This window comes from Agelaius tricolor, unplaced genomic scaffold (genome assembly GCF_023055355.1).
Source record: "Agelaius tricolor isolate 1412-34295 unplaced genomic scaffold, bAgeTri1.0.p SCAF_19, whole genome shotgun sequence".
In the NCBI taxonomy this organism is placed as follows: domain Eukaryota; kingdom Metazoa; phylum Chordata; class Aves; order Passeriformes; family Icteridae; genus Agelaius; species Agelaius tricolor.
Genome location: NW_027269279.1, coordinates 10,744,912 through 10,760,579, shown reverse-complemented (window position 1 = coordinate 10,760,579; position 15,668 = coordinate 10,744,912). Strand labels below are relative to the sequence as shown.

General features: G+C 41.5%; 1 long non-coding RNA gene across 2 annotated transcripts in view; it reads right to left on the bottom strand.

The window, feature by feature from the left end:
- LOC139598205 (uncharacterized) overlaps nucleotides 1-15,668 on the bottom strand; it is a 141,938-nt gene that overhangs the window by 24,803 nt on the left and 101,467 nt on the right. The window contains exon 2 of one of the 2 annotated variants that reach the window (XR_011681825.1): nucleotides 15,304-15,354. The exons of the other annotated variant lie outside the window; for it this stretch is intronic. This is a non-coding gene — a long non-coding RNA (uncharacterized lncRNA). The remainder of the gene's footprint in view (nucleotides 1-15,303; nucleotides 15,355-15,668) is intronic. 2 annotated transcript variants of the gene reach the window in all.

The window sequence follows — 15,668 nt, the reverse complement described above, 5'->3', positions numbered from 1 at the left end:
ACTTGACCTGATGCATTGTTTTGTTCAGCTCATCTATCACTTGGGATTTGCTTGGTGCTTCTGACCAGAAGGTAAACACAGGAGAGATTCACACTCTCCTGCTGACACACATACCCCGTGAGCTCTCACCCAGGGTGCTGAGTGGATGCTGCTGAGGGCTCAGGATGGAGTTGAGCAGCTCAGGCTGTCATTGCCAGCTGCAGGAGGGAGGCAAAAGGCAAATCCCATTTATGCATCCCTCTTGCTCCTGCTCCTCCTGTAAGGCTGTGCTCCCACTCACAGCTCTTGGAATGCAAATGATGGCACCAGGTCTGACACCTGTAACAGGTGTTAGACTGGGGGGAGCTGCTCTGGCCTGGTGGGGATGTGCTGGTGGGCACTCATTGGGATGGGGTGACTGATGGGCACCCCTTGGGATGGGGTGATGAGCACCCCTTGGGATGGCATGATGGGTATTCACTCATTGGGATGTGCTGGTGGGCACTCACTGGGATGGGGTGATGGGCATTCTTTGGGATGGGGTGATGGGCACTGAGTGGGATGTGCTGGTGGGCACTCTTTGGGATGTGCTGGTGACCACTCACAGGGATGTGCTGATGTACCTTCACTCATGGGGATGTGCTGATTGGTGGGCACTCACTGGGATGTGCTGATTGATGGGCACTCACTGGGACAGGCGCACAGCTCTTAGAAAAAATTATGGAGGTAGATTCACACCAAAGGTCAAAAGTAAATTACAGTTGAAACTCTCCTAGTGATGATCATTTTTGAATATGTACTTAAACCAGCCACAAAAGCTGCAAACTCTCTCTTTTCTGCAGTACCATGAGATGCAGGCAACCCTGAGGTACCAAACGCCGGATGCCAGGCTCTGATCCATGCTCAGGAAGCTCCAACAGATCAGAGCTGTGAGCAAAGCTGATTTACACTGTGTGTTACTGAGGAACACTGGAAATCAGCAGAAAGATCAAACATCTGCTTTGTCAGAGAGGGAGGGAGCTCTGTGCAAAGCAGCTGTTTAATTATCCAGCACTGTGCCATGTAACAATTTATACACCAGACCCTTAATCCCAAACCGGCTCAAGAGGGGAGCTGATTTTAGGAACTGGAAATAAAATGAGCACAGACATGTCATGAATTGTCAGCTTTAATATTAAAAATAAATACATTTAAATATCTAAATAACACCTGTGTTTCCTTCCCACCTTCCAGGTAAGACACTCATCCTGAAAATTCCAACACACATCATTTTTTCTTGAGTTAGTCAAGCCAAAGTAACATCTTTGGGATACAAACTTGAAGTGAATGCATTTATCAAAACTTAATGAAGGCTATAGCATTCAACTACCCTTTTCAAAGTTCATAACAGCAATTGCACTAGCCCTTGGTACAAGCTCCTGAACTGATGATAAGAAGTCTTGATGAAGCCTGACTCTGAAATGCATTTATAGTTTTTTGAATAGTCTTTGGTAATGGAAATAACAATATTGATTAATGATCCAAGGAATTTCCAAGAAGAGATAAATATGAAGAATCAAAATATTGGTATCATTTTTCAAAATATTTTCTTAACTTTCACTAACAATAAACAGTTATATAGGTCTATACATCAGTGTTTATGTGGCTGACATAAATGCAAAATAGGCATTTTTCCACTTCTGAAATTGTGCATATAGTCAGTTACAATCAGAAATTTACCCAGCAAAATATTATTGTTGAAAATCTTGGTCAGTGAGTGAGTGCAAAATGTTTCATGTGGAAGATTTCTATATGGACAGACTTGTGGGACCCAAACCAGCCAAAAGGGGGTTCTGCACCTCTATGGCAGACCAGTCAGGACCATCCTGGCAATGCAGGCACACAGCTCAGCTCTGGTGCCTGGGAATGTGCCTTGGCACCATTCAACTCATTCATGGGAAAGCAGCCTGTGAGTCCAAGAACAGTGTCACACAGGACTCTGACTTCCCAGGCAATTCATAAACACTTAGAGGCTGCCATTCATCCTGTATCTGACCCAAAGTAGGTAAAAATTTGTCTGGGTGATAAAGCATGCAGTAATTTGAAAGACAGCTGCTTTTGGCTTCTGTGAAGTCGTAGGAGCTCACTGAAATGAATGAGGTCCTAACCAGGAGGCTGCAGAGCAGTGACCCATAAGAAAACCTCATGGGCTGCAGCCTCTCCTTGCAGCCTGCCCACACCAAGACAGGTCACATGCACAGCCAGGTTTAAGGAGCAATGCAGGACATTGAGCCAAGTCTCTCAGCATCATGTTTACCTTACTGCCCTAAAAATACCTGCCTGCCTTTGTCTGCTAGCGCAGGATTTTGCAGTTTCTACAAATTTATGGACTGCTTTTCCCTTCAGGATGCTGCTTTCTTTGTTGCCCAAATGTATTCACCCTCTAGACCGTACAGTCTTCTCATTTCAGCCCCTCTGTACTCTTTTTCCTGTCCCATCCTCCTCTGCAATTTCTCTTATTCCCCTGTTATTTGTATCCCTCTTATCTAAATCCATGTGAAAATAGTGTGGAACCAATATGTTTGCCTAAAACTATTTGCTACAAATATAATACCAAAAGGATCATATTCCCTCTTCTGTCTCTTCCCTTGAGAAAATGTAGTCATTAATTTGATTTCCAGCTTTCATTTTTTTTTTTTAAAGGGAACAAATGACAATTATTGTTAACTTTGAAGTGTGATCTTTAGCATGAATAATTCCCCAGAAGAAACATCTGCTTTACAGATGAGTTGTGACAGCAGACAATATGCTTCCATATTTTGTATATTCATATTTGACTGGCAAGAGGCGGGACTGAGGCTGACTTTCCAGCTTCACACTGCAGTCCCAAGGGGCCAAGAGCACTTCTCAGGAGTGATTCTTGGCCTTTTGGGGTATTTTTATAAGTGGGGTTGGCCCTAACACAGTATCTTTGTGGCTCAAGTGCTGCTTGTGCCCATATCAGCTACCAAATGTCACTTGGTCTTCTGTGTGTCCAGCCCCAGAATGACCTGTCTGTATGTGCAGGGCCCCTGGACATCAATATTTTGTCTTTCTTGCACTTCCTATTCAGCACGTGGCCCAGGTTTCTGCCTGTGCCCAGCAAAGCTTGGCTGGCAGCCCATCTCTCCAGCTTGTTAAAGCTGCTGTCTGCACAGCAGAATGGTTTTTAGCCACAGCTGGCCCCTGGCCAAAGCTTGTCATCTAAATTCAAGTTCAAACTTCCCCAAAGTTTCAGGCCTTTTAGCATCCTTGGCTGACACTTTCTGAGCTGGCTGGTGGGTTCAGATTGTTTTCATACCCTTACTACTACACAATGCACTGCAAAATAAACATCAAACAGGAAAAGATTGGGTGTGCTTAACTGGGAGCACTTTATGCAAGCAAGGAAAGAACAATCCTTTTCCTTTGTATGTCAAATAGGTTGAGCAGCAGTTAACAGAAGATTCAAGACACGCATCAAGAAAATTATTTAATGGAAAGAGAAATGAAAGGAATAGTTTATTATTTATAAAATAATATATAATATTTATATAATTATATATAATAGATAATTATTTATAGACAGGGTGGTCCCATCAGAGGGGATCTCTGAAGATAGATCAGACAGGCAGCTGTCAGGACTGGTGCAGTTATCCCATTGGAGCAGGAGGATTGGGTGGCCTCTCAAGCCTGGAATTCTTATCTTTCCTACCAGCTGCTTACCCTGTGCTTGTCTGGAGGGAGAAGCTTGCACTGGAAGCATCTTCCTGCAAAGAAGCTCCACAACTTTCCTCCCTTTTGTTTTACCATAAATCCACTGCTGACCCTAGGAATCACAGAATGGTGGAATATCTTGAGCTGGAAGGGCTCCACAAGGATCCTCAAGGTCCAGCTCCTGGCCCTGCACAGGACAGCTGTTGCTATCTCATGTCTGAACAGATAAGGAAGGTTTATCTTCATCCAGTGCAGAAGTGAGATTTGACCTGTGGCACTTTGAGCAGCCTCCCAGGCCATGCAACCTTCCCATTGCAGCCTGAGAGGGACACACAGGGAAATACAGATTTCAGTTTGAGAGAGAGAGAGGATAGATGGCATCTATCACATGCCTTTTCCTTTTCAGGCATATCCTTTTTCCAATTGACAGCTCTGGCTGCTTTACTTAAGTATTGAGATGAGCTCTGAGCTCATCAGTTTCTAGACCACCTTGATGCAGTGTTGCAGTTGGGAGTTTATATTCCTCATAAATCCATTTTCCCTGAGATCTCCCAGCACTGCACATATAACTGCCAGCAGCCACAGCACATCTCCAGCACAGAGCACTGCAGGAGCCACTGAGCCCCACAGGCTTTGCTGAGAACAAGAGAAAGCTGGAAGGCCCTCAGCTTCCATGGAATGGGAATGGGAGCTGGCAACACAAGCTGCTTCACCAGGAAATACCCAATATTTTAATACATCTTCTTTTTCTCCTCCCCGTTACTGAGAAGTGGCTTTTTACATCATATTTGTTATGAAATATAGCAACATTTAAAGGTAGAAAGGAAATAAAATGAGTGTCATGCAATATACACATGGACACTCTTACCTGATATTAACAGAACAGGAATTACTACAGGAAATATTCCCTATTGCCCATAACAGAGTGCAAATCTTCCAGATTTGTTTGGCTACATTTGATCTCATTAGAGACTAGGAAAAGAATTTAAATCTTAGTGATTTGTAAAATGCTCTACCAACACAGGCAATTGCAATGCTACTTGAAAGAAACAAGAGAAATTAGAAAGCTGTTGAACATACAGACAAGAAAATGTCTTCTTTTTAATGGTCCCCATGATTCACAAAAGCCCATTTTCAATCCAAAGCTGCCACTGATGAGGTATTTCAGTATATTGAAATAGGATTGCTGGAAGGTGTGTCATGGACATGAATGTTCTTATTAAACTATGAAAACAATCCTCTCAGAAAACACAAGCAGCACAAGAAAAACACAAACCATGTTTATAAGCTGACAGCAGAGCACTTTATGAGATTTATCTTTATGAGATTTTGAAATTCAAACAGCTAAACTCTTGGGCTGTCTGAATATTTGATGTTACAGGCAGATGCTTTAGGAACAGATCATCTCATGTAGCTGGTGTAGCTCTACAGACTCTACACACTTATTTACTAGCTGAGCTGTTTACCCACACAGGAGTTGAGCATCTCAGAAGCTGTAGAGAAGGTAACTAGCACTGTTCAGATGCAAACAGAGTTATCTCCTATCGATTTCCCTGGGAACTGAGTCAGAAACAACAGGCAAACCTTTCTGTCCATATCATCACCTCATGAATCCATCATGCAGGTTGTTCTTTTCTTTGGTTAAGCTTATTTTATTTATTTATTCATTTATTTAGCATTTAGTACACACTCAAAATGGAAATGAAATTACACTGAAAATATTTGGTGTCTTTAACTGCTCACAAGGGCTTTGCACACGGTTAAAGTTAGCCCAAACTGCTTACTGGTGTTCACCCAGCAACAAAGATCTGATCCAAGGCTGAGGGAAATCACTGGAAATCTTCCTAATGCCTTTTGCAAGGTTCATATCTGGCTCTGTAGGAACTGCACTATCCTCTCTGTCTTACTGCATTTTGATCACAAGAGAAAGAAAAGGATAATCTCAGCTGACCAGGGCATGTTTGTATAAATATGCACATTTTGTATCCGTATGTCCTTTTCAACCATATGTCCTTCATTTTTATCTGTAAAGGAATTTAACTGTGTTTGCTATACATTTTGATAAAATCTAAGATGGAAAACTGCAGAGAATTAAATGTTCTTCAAGGACATTTGCAGTTTACAAGAAACAGAGAATCTGTTCTTGAAATGTAACTAAACCCAAGCTTTTGAGAGTGCTATAGATAACAGTGAGCCAGAATGGCCTCCCAGAACCCAACAGCAGCAAAAACATCCATGACAAATTCCACTGGGCCCTAGGGGGAAAAGTAGAATTTATAACTGATAGAAAGTACTGGGACACATCATGCCTTAAAGCAAAATAATCACTTAAAAACCAGAAGGAGCCTTCAGTGAGATCAGCAACCACATCTTTACCAGTGATAAATGTAGTAAGAATTAGACCATCTTTCAGGGTGTTCTGAACTCAAGGCATGACTGCCAAGTAATTGTGATGAGAAGCTGCACTTCAGTCCTTACACACTCACTTTATTGCTCTATCTACCCACTATGCAAGACCTACAAGGCTCTGTCACAGAATATATTGCCTGTGATTAAAGATGTGCTGCACTAAACAGGACAGAAAAGCTTCAGAGCCAACTGGATGAAGAATTAGCATGGACCAGATCCAGTTTTATAAATGACAATACCATGGGAAAAACAGATCTGGGGTAATTAATTTTACCTTTTTGTGTTTCAGTTTTCTGATCTGTAAAATCAGAAACTCTTCTCTGCATTGCAGATCCCTGGCTCCTGCATGAGAAGTGCTTTGGGACTGGCCAGCTTAGTCCAAATGTGAAGGTGTGCATCTGCCTCCAGCCCCTGCCAGGAAAACAAGGTGTTTTTTCCTTTGCTACAAAACAATTAAGCTATTTCAGTTAGAGTATGGAGCTTTGCAGCTCTTTTGGGATTTATTTGTTCACTCCTTTTTTGGAGTGAAGGATATGACCAGCAGCTTTCAGGTATCATCTAGGGACTGCAATACCACCACAATGGTCTGTGGACAGCTGTGGGCCAATTTTTAAACAGCCAGCTCTAGTACTTATTGCAGGCTGAAGAGGCACAGGGAGCTCAGCAACTTCATATCCCACACATTTTATTTTGCCTTTTGAGCAGCTTCTGTCACTCACATTGAATTGCACACAGCCATGGCTCAAATTATACAACCTAGCTAATTAACAGCACATTGCTGCGATCCTGAGTTAGCCTGTGGGAGCTGCAGACTAAAGATCATTAAAAACCTCTGGCTTGTGTTTTAAACAGAAACAGCAACTCTTCTCCCTCTCCTGGTCTTCCTAATTCTCTAAGGCAGTGTTTGAAAAATGTTTAAGTAAAACTGGTCACTTGGTAAATGGGGCATTCTCAAATTTACGAGCAGAACCTCAGACAAAACTGTCCCGGTAGTTTGTTACTGGCTTTGAATTAATTCTCACAAACAAAGTAACTTGCTCGTGGCAGGGACACATTTGGAAATGTGGTCAGAGCTGACTTCTAAAAGGGTTATAGAAGTCTTTGCTAATGATTACATGCCACCACTGCTTTTGGCTCTTGCTCCCAGAGCACATTTGCAGCAAAGCAAAGGCAGGCTCCTAGGAGCATCAGTCAGAAATCCTCCTGCCTCAGCGAGCCTGAGCCTCTCAAGTAGGACAGGGCTCTGCTGAGACCTCGTGCCTGGAAATGACTGTGGGCAATACTTTCAAAGAACCTTCAGAGATTAACTTGTATAGTTAGAGTCTCTTAAGAGAGACGAAGTTAATTGCTGCAATCACTTTATTTATGAATTTTAGAATTAATCCGGGCTTTTAACAAGTTTTCAAGGCATTTTATTTTATGTTCTATGTCTTGAGCCCTAGAGAAAAGGATCTATTTTTAATTCCTGTCATTTCAGCCATGTTACAATCTGAATAATACAATTTAAACAGGCAATTGGTGGAAGTAATAGTTAACAAGTCACAGTAAATCCCAGCAGCACTTACTGAAAAACAAATGATGCAACAAGCAAAGACAAGGTTAGTCAGGTAAATAAACATGACTTGAAATTAATTTTGCTGGGGAGAAAAAGTGTTTCAATAGAGTGAAATTACAGCACTTTATAAGAAATAAAGCACAGTTTATCATAAAAGAGAGAACTGATTTGCTATATTACTGGCAGTGAATAGTAGCACAACTTCATGAGTGACCAAATTCTGTCCTCTAGCATCAAAGCTGTAATAAAAGTTTAAATGGCCATTCACCAGAGGTTTTACTACATTTACTATGTTAAAATTGGAAGAGCTGAAAAGGTGAAGACCAAAAAATCTTGAAAGGGTGACATTTTTTGTGATTTTGAAAGCTGGTATGTATTGAAGCTTTAACAGCTTTTATTATTGTTGTCCTCTGCAAATACCTTCCTTCAATAACAGACTGATGTAATCAGTCCTTCCAATCAGCTCTAAAATAAAGCATCCACAGACATTAACATGCAAGGGAAATGCAAATGAGAGGCACTGTGTGCATTGGTATCTCTCCTGGGCCTCCTTCCTCAAACATCACCCACTTGTCTTTCCCTGCAGTGACCAGGAATGAACCTCCTGGGTCAGCTGGAGCTCAGATCCATGCCTGACCTTTGCACCTGAATTTACACAGCTCTTACAAAGAATATTGACCCTGTCGTTTGAGAATTTAATTCTTTGTGACACCTGTTGTTCTGGATTTTTTAATCCATACCATACATTCAAATTAAATTATGGTAAAGAACAATGAGATGAGTGAGAGGAATAAAGGCTGAGAATTATTTGGGAAAGTGCTGGCATATGTGGCAAGGGACCACCAGCAAGGTCCCTGGTGGGGTGGGGGACAGGAACAGGGGAAGAAGAGTAGCAGCCCTGTGCTCAGAAAAAAAGAATGTGCTGCAGGTCAAGAGAATTTGCCAGTGTCAGGTGGGATTGAGAGACTGCCTCTGTGTGAGGCAAATCCCTGCAGATATGAAGAACTGGGTGGCATTTTAAGGTGAGATTAAGGTATGTGAAACAGGTGACAAGATAGGAAGCCATAGAGGACTGAGAATATGTAAGTGGAAGATAAGATCAGAGCAGCAAGGAAGATAATTCAAGCTGGGGAGATGAAAAGCACAGAGCTGACAACTGGCTCTCACTTCATTCTGTGCTTAAAATTAAATCCATGCTTAAGTGCCTCAGTGAACTGGGGCTGCTGGAAGGGTAATCTTCTAAGTAACCAGTAAGGAACACTGAACTCCCCTTTATTGTATATACACACAATCCCACAAGGATAAAGAAACTAACATTTCTTTGCCAGAATAATTTTATTCTGCTCTTGGACATTTCAGTGAAGTTGTTACAGCTGTCCTGCCCAAGCCACAGAAAAAGGGAAGCCAACAAAGGCCCAGGGCATTAATGTGCAAAGGGCTTTAACAGACACAGAAATAAGTCCTGACTGTCAAAGAAAGGGCAACTTTTGATGATTCCTATGCTCACCTCAAGGTAAGCCTCAGAGGCCAAGAATGAGGTAGGAAGATGAGATGCTCTTTCACTGGAACTAAATCTTTTTAATGTTTTCTCCTTTTCTTTTATATTTTTCACACAATATTCATTGTGTTTTGATAGCCTCAGATGTTGTTTTGAGCATATCACATCCTGTTCACTTCAGAACAAGAGTGAAAAGAAAGTCACACATGGAAGAGATGCTGTATAAAAAGTCAAAAGTCAATTAAATGGTATCCAGATAAGAAAGAAATTTAAGCACCAACTCTTGCTCTACCTTTCAGAGATGATATAGATTTAGTAGAAGGAGGAATTTAGCCAAGACAAACACGTGCCTCTGAAGCATAGGATGAGGATATATTACAGGTGGCACAGGACCAGAATCACACAGGGAGCTGCACACACCCAGCCCTGGCTGTGCCACTCACAGACTTCAGGGCTGGTCCTGCTGGGCTCATGAGCCTTGTCTTGGGGACAGCCTAGTGATAAATTGTATTTAGACACTATTCCTTGCAGCACAACCTCCCAGAGCTTCTCAGGACAGGCTCTTTAGTAGCTGTCAGGAGCAGACCAGAGCAATAATTCCCTTTCCTCACAGCCACCACAAGCCAAGCCTCACACATCCCTTGCAAGGCAGCTGTGCCCATCCTGGCCAGCACAGGGACCCAGGGCCAACGCTGGCACTGAGTGCTGGGCACTTGTCCTCACTGTGCTCCTTGCACAGGTGACTCTGCTTGGGCTCACCTGTCCCACATGCTGACTGGAGTATTTCTGTGCTATTTGCAAACAGCTCTGTTATTTCCCCCCCTAGAGATATCACTCCAATTACCTACTTTCTGCCTGATCTCCAATGATTTATTCAAATCTTTTTGCATCCCCACTGAGGCACCTATAAATTACCCTGCTATTGTGTTTAGAGTACTTGGGTTGATTTATAAAGATGCCTACAAAATAAATGACCTTGCAGATGGACAAGTCTTTAAACACATTTTCATATATGAAAGATATGAATTGCAGTACTTTAGAAAACACAGTAGTAAAACTCCAATCAAAAGAAATAATGGAGGATTAAACTAAGAGACCCACTTACCAGAAGTCTAAGATGTGCAGAAGATTTACTTTTGTAGATTAAAAATGTAGATGAAGCTTTGAATTCTAGGCTTTCTAAACTGTAAAGCTTTGTGATGTTAGCAAAAAAAGGACTTTTGAAAACCTTTCAAGATCTGAGACAATCAGAAAGAGAGAGCTTATTTGTTCACTTAATGGAAGGTCTCACTCAAATTAGACAGGTTGATTCTCAGAGCCACCATTTTCTGCAAAGATGAAAAAATAGAGAAATGCCAAAATGAGTGTGATTTTAGGGAACTGACTACCATAACATCACTGAGTTCTTATGAATGACAGCACTGTAGAACTGACATTTCATGTGCTTCAGCAAAGTATGCTACATTTCTATTTAGAGCCCCTATAGAAGTTAGTGATGGAGGAAAAGATCCAGAAACTATTCCCAGTCCACCCCGACTCCCTTCAGAATGAATACATCAGAACACAGAATCAGGTTTTAGAAATGAGCTGAAGTGAATAGAATTGCATGGGCAGAATGTCAAAATGTTTCTGATGATTCACTCACTAACTTTGCACAGAGAGGAGGGTTCAAACCACACCACTCAGATCCCCACTCAAATTTCCCCAAAGTCTGAAAATTAGTTTCTCTCAACTCCAATGTACAGTGTGCACTCTCTTCCCTTTAATACCTTGCAATATATTAACAGGTAGATAGCATAAACACCAAAATCCCCTTCCCTGGAAATTCCCCTTTGCTGGAAATTGCCACAGCTTCCCACTCCCACTTTCTTAACCCACATATGTCCATTGACTGTTTCCTTATATACTGAGGGTAGAATCAGTCCCAGATGCAGCCTTTGGCTCATCTGAATGCATTCCCCTCTCTTAGGGCCCTTAATCAGTCTGAAACCTGGTGAAACACCAGGGAAGGAAGAGCACAAGCAGGACTCAGACCTCCCCTGTTATTTTGCACTGATACTCTCTATAATATCAAAAAGGAATTTGGAGCCAGGGCAGCATTATCTGGGCTATCCATGGGCCAATCCTGTTCTGGACTTAAACAGCCTGGAGCACTAACAGTGTGCTTAGTACCCAACATATTGAAATGCATCTGTTCTTGTGCAGTGAAGCCATAGTAACCATTTCCTCCTCTCAGTGGGAGACAGGAGGGTTGAGCATTTTTGGAAGTCAAGCAGCTGCTTTAAGGAATGTGATCTACGTTGGGAGTGAGGGGTGAGAGGAGGAGAGAAACCAGCAGAGATAAAAGGAACCATTGCTGGGCTTGCATTTGCAGTAACTCCTGCAACTCTCCATGGCCCACATTCAGAGGCTGCCCTTTGTGAGAGCAGCATTCTCTGCTCACAAAATCCCTTCATAAAGAGACATAAATGTTTAGCCCATATGAAAGCAACTCTGCCACTCTGCATTGGGGCACACAAGGGCTTGGCTGGGCTCCCTCCTCAGTCAGGTGTTTTACAGGACACACTGATGGCATTCAAGCTATGGGTCCCTAAACTGGTGTTTTCTGGGGCTGTCCCAGCCTAGCTCATTTTCCTGATTTTGTCTTCCAAGAGCACTCTGCAGAAATCGAAGGTTTGAGCTTGAGATCGAAGGTTTCTATTAAAAGCAGCTCTCTTCAGTTCAGTTTATAGCTCTGTTGCCATTTATTTTGCTAAGAACTCATCTTTGGAACAATCAGGAAGTCTGCTGTGGCTTGATAGAAGAAGATACTTTTCAAAACAAAGTCCCTACAACAGATAGGACTGAAATATCAAAATATTCAAATCTTTATGTGTGTAAGTAATGAACAATATAACAGGTCTTACATTCTTCTCCTATAGCAGCTGAACCACTGGAAGAGATTAAACAGAAGCCAGAGAATTTAAACCAGCAATGAAATCTTTCATCAAAAGTAGATATCAAATAGACACTCAGTAGGTTTTTTGTGTTGGTGGACCACAAACTAATTATTGACCCAAAACAATGCTTGGCAGATAAAAGCTCTCCTTCCTACTCCATCACAACACCTAACAGTTTCAGAACACTTTCCAGTTAAAGACTACTGTGAATAAGTGTGGTTATTAATACAAAAACACAGGCACGGTGATGGAAGCTATCCACAAACAGACTGAGTTTAAGGAAACACAGGAGGAAGCATCCAGAATCTTACAAAATTACACTCAGCTTCCTGGGAAATACTTTCTAACATGGGCTTAAAAATATTCCTGTCTCTGTGCCATCTCTTCACAAATTCTCTGTTCAGATTTCCCAAATCACACATTTCACCTCATCCTGAGGGAGCAAACAGAGACCTCCTTAAGTGCACCCAGACACCACTACACGGACTGTTACATTCTAAAACAGAATTTGTGGTATATTAGTTGGCATTTTTTAAATTATACAGTTCTGTTAGAGCCCAAATACTCCATCATTAGCTACTCACAACACCAAGAGAGTGCACATTAGACCCAGTTGTGGGTTTAAATGGGTGTAATGCATCTCAGTCCATGCTTTTAACTTGTAAAGGAGTACATTGAAGAAAATATCTCTGTCACATTCCTTGGCAAGAACATACTTGAATAGGTCCCATTTTGAGAGTGACAGAAAATCTCCAACACAAAGTGTCTAAAAGTATAATCATTCCCTGGTACTGATTCAATAATTTAGAATTATCAATCCTTTATCCTAAATCTGCAGATTGAGGGAGAGTTTTGGTAATGACCAGCACCTGGCAGTTCCATTTAATTGCAAGTTGGGTACCTTGGAAGAAGAAAACCCCTTGCTGTCTTGCAAGCTTGCAAAATTTATGTTCAAAATAGCTCTAAAAGCTTGTAAGCTCAGGGCAGATATAATTAATGCAGCAAGCTTAGCTGGAGCATCAGTGTGGCTGCACAGATAAATTGATTGTTTGGGACAAGTGAGCAGGACCAAAGGTTGGGTCTGTCCCTGGCTTTGCAGGGAGGAGCAGTCCCCTCAGCATGCACAGGGTGTGACACCTCCCTGCCCAGCCCATGCAGAACCCACAGCCAGGGCTCCTGCTGGGGGCACATCATCATGTACTCCTCTGTTTGATGCCTCAGGTTTTAGCTTTTGTATTTTCCAGATTCTGTGCTGCTTTAGTGTGCACTTCTGAGCTTCGTATCAGGGGATGGTGAGCTCTCTTCACATTGAAGACAAAACAATTCCTTCTCTAGCTGGGGACCAAGGACAACCAGTCCAAATTACAGGCCCAAGAGCCTAAACAACATGGACTGAAGAGAGAAAAACAAGAAGGATGGGACTGCATGGGCTAAATCTGTAACTGGACAGTGAACTCCAATATGCAAATGGAGCAGAACTGATCACAGTGACAGACCCCATGCCTGGTCGTCCATTTTGTGACCATTTTGGTTCATCTTGGGTGCAGCTCTGGCTGGGCTCTTGGGCTGCCCAAGGTGGATCCATGGAGGCCTTCTAATAAATCCCTACTTTATTCTTTAGTTCTGTCTAGTCTCTGTCCTCGGTCAGCTTTCACAAAGCATCGTGTTTAGAATCAGACAAATGGACTATTAGTTATGGACTATTCATCCTTCTCTGACCACAGGAATATTTAAAAGCAGCTCTATGTAGAGCCAAAGTACAAATCATGATAAGAGTGATTAAACAGATATTTTTTTGTCTGTAACTATTTAAAGGCTGGGGAAGTCTGTAGCCCAAAAGCTGTATTGGTGTGGTTTCCCTGAAAGCTCAATCAATCAACAAAAAGCTGTATTAAAAATCAGCAGAGAGAATCACACTACAGAAGCCTGGTCTTTTTAGCCCCTAGCAGTCACTTTTGGCCTTCACAAGGGACCACCCAGTTCAATGTCAGCCAAAGCTCCCTCTGAGCCAGTACACTGGACAGAGATTCTGGTTGTGTTCCCAGCATCAGTTGAATTTTTTGAACAAATTTTCCACCTCATAGGAAAAAATAAAAGAGAGTAAGGAGTAGATGTATATTTAAGAGAAAGGAAATCTGGGACAAAGATATCAAGTAAAAGTTTAACACCTGTAGATATCCAAATATCTTTCATTCAAAACCTTAATTAAACTTGAAATTCTGGAGATCCCATTAATGGTACAAGTGAGATGCTGGATGGTAAAACAGGAATTGTGCATACCTCAGTCCTAAATTGCCATGCAGTATAAAATCCTCATCAAGCCCATTTTCCTTTCACATCTAAATGCATCAATGGAAGTATCTAATTTACCACTGCCAAAGAAATCAAGTTCAATCCCAAAGACTCCTTCAAGCTCAATGGTGAGCCTCAGGCAAAGCCAGTGTAGAATACTATGAAGAAATCACCTCTGATACATGCCATAAGTGAGCTTTATGCAAGGAAAATTGGAGAACTGTGTGTTGGATAAAAAGATAGATTCATTTTAATTCAAGTATTTCTGTTGCCATCTTAGATGAGTTAGAGAAAGAAGCATATAGCATTATTCATTTACTTCCTCATTTTAGCAACTTTCTACATTTTTATCTCCTTAATACAACCTTCTCCCTCATTTCATAGCTTTTTTCATTCTTTTACATCTCCTTATTCAGCAAACATACCTAAGTGGTCCTTAACAATATGACACCTTATGACTCTTGCAACAATTTTGAACACATCCTCATGGGCAAACATTTTAAAACTCTTTCTTCCAGTTTGCATTGCTTTGGATCTGCCTGCCATATTTCCATCTACCATCCAAAGAGATGAATTTGCTGTCCAAATCCTGCAAGATCCCTCATCCTCCACACTCCAACTCAGCCCAGCTACAGCCTGTTTATCTATTTTATAGGGGCTGAATTGTTATTTCTGCTCACTGAGCAGCCAGCAGGGTGTGCTTGTTATTTCTGTTCCCTACAAAGTATTAATTTTCTAATTTCACCCATTAACACTATTTCTGTAGCATTTACAGCCTCTGTGTTTTCTCTACAGAGGTGGTCATGGTCTATTATTAAAATTTTCATTAGAACTGAATACCTAAACTAATAAAAGCTAAGGATTGTCAAAACACTACATGCTACCATGTTTAAAATATAACACCAAAACGTAATTACCTTCACACTGCTCTTCCCCCAAATGTCTCTTCATGCCAGGATAGCTTTTACCTATAACATGATCAAAATCTAAAATCAAACATTTTTAACATTCAGGAACTTGAATAAATCAATTAACCCATTTCATAAATATTATTAAGAATGAAAACTGCTCAAGACTTCAATTCTCAGACATTAGAAAATAATATATAAATCAAAGTACAGAATTCTTTTTTCCACTGCTCATTGCCCCTTAACTCCAAGTTTCTTCAATATCTCCACATTTTCATCTGCTCCTGCATGTTCAGAACAGGCTGTAGTTGGAGTTTCACACAGATCTGGTTTCACACAGATCTCCTGGATCTCACTTGATGGCAGATGTTTTC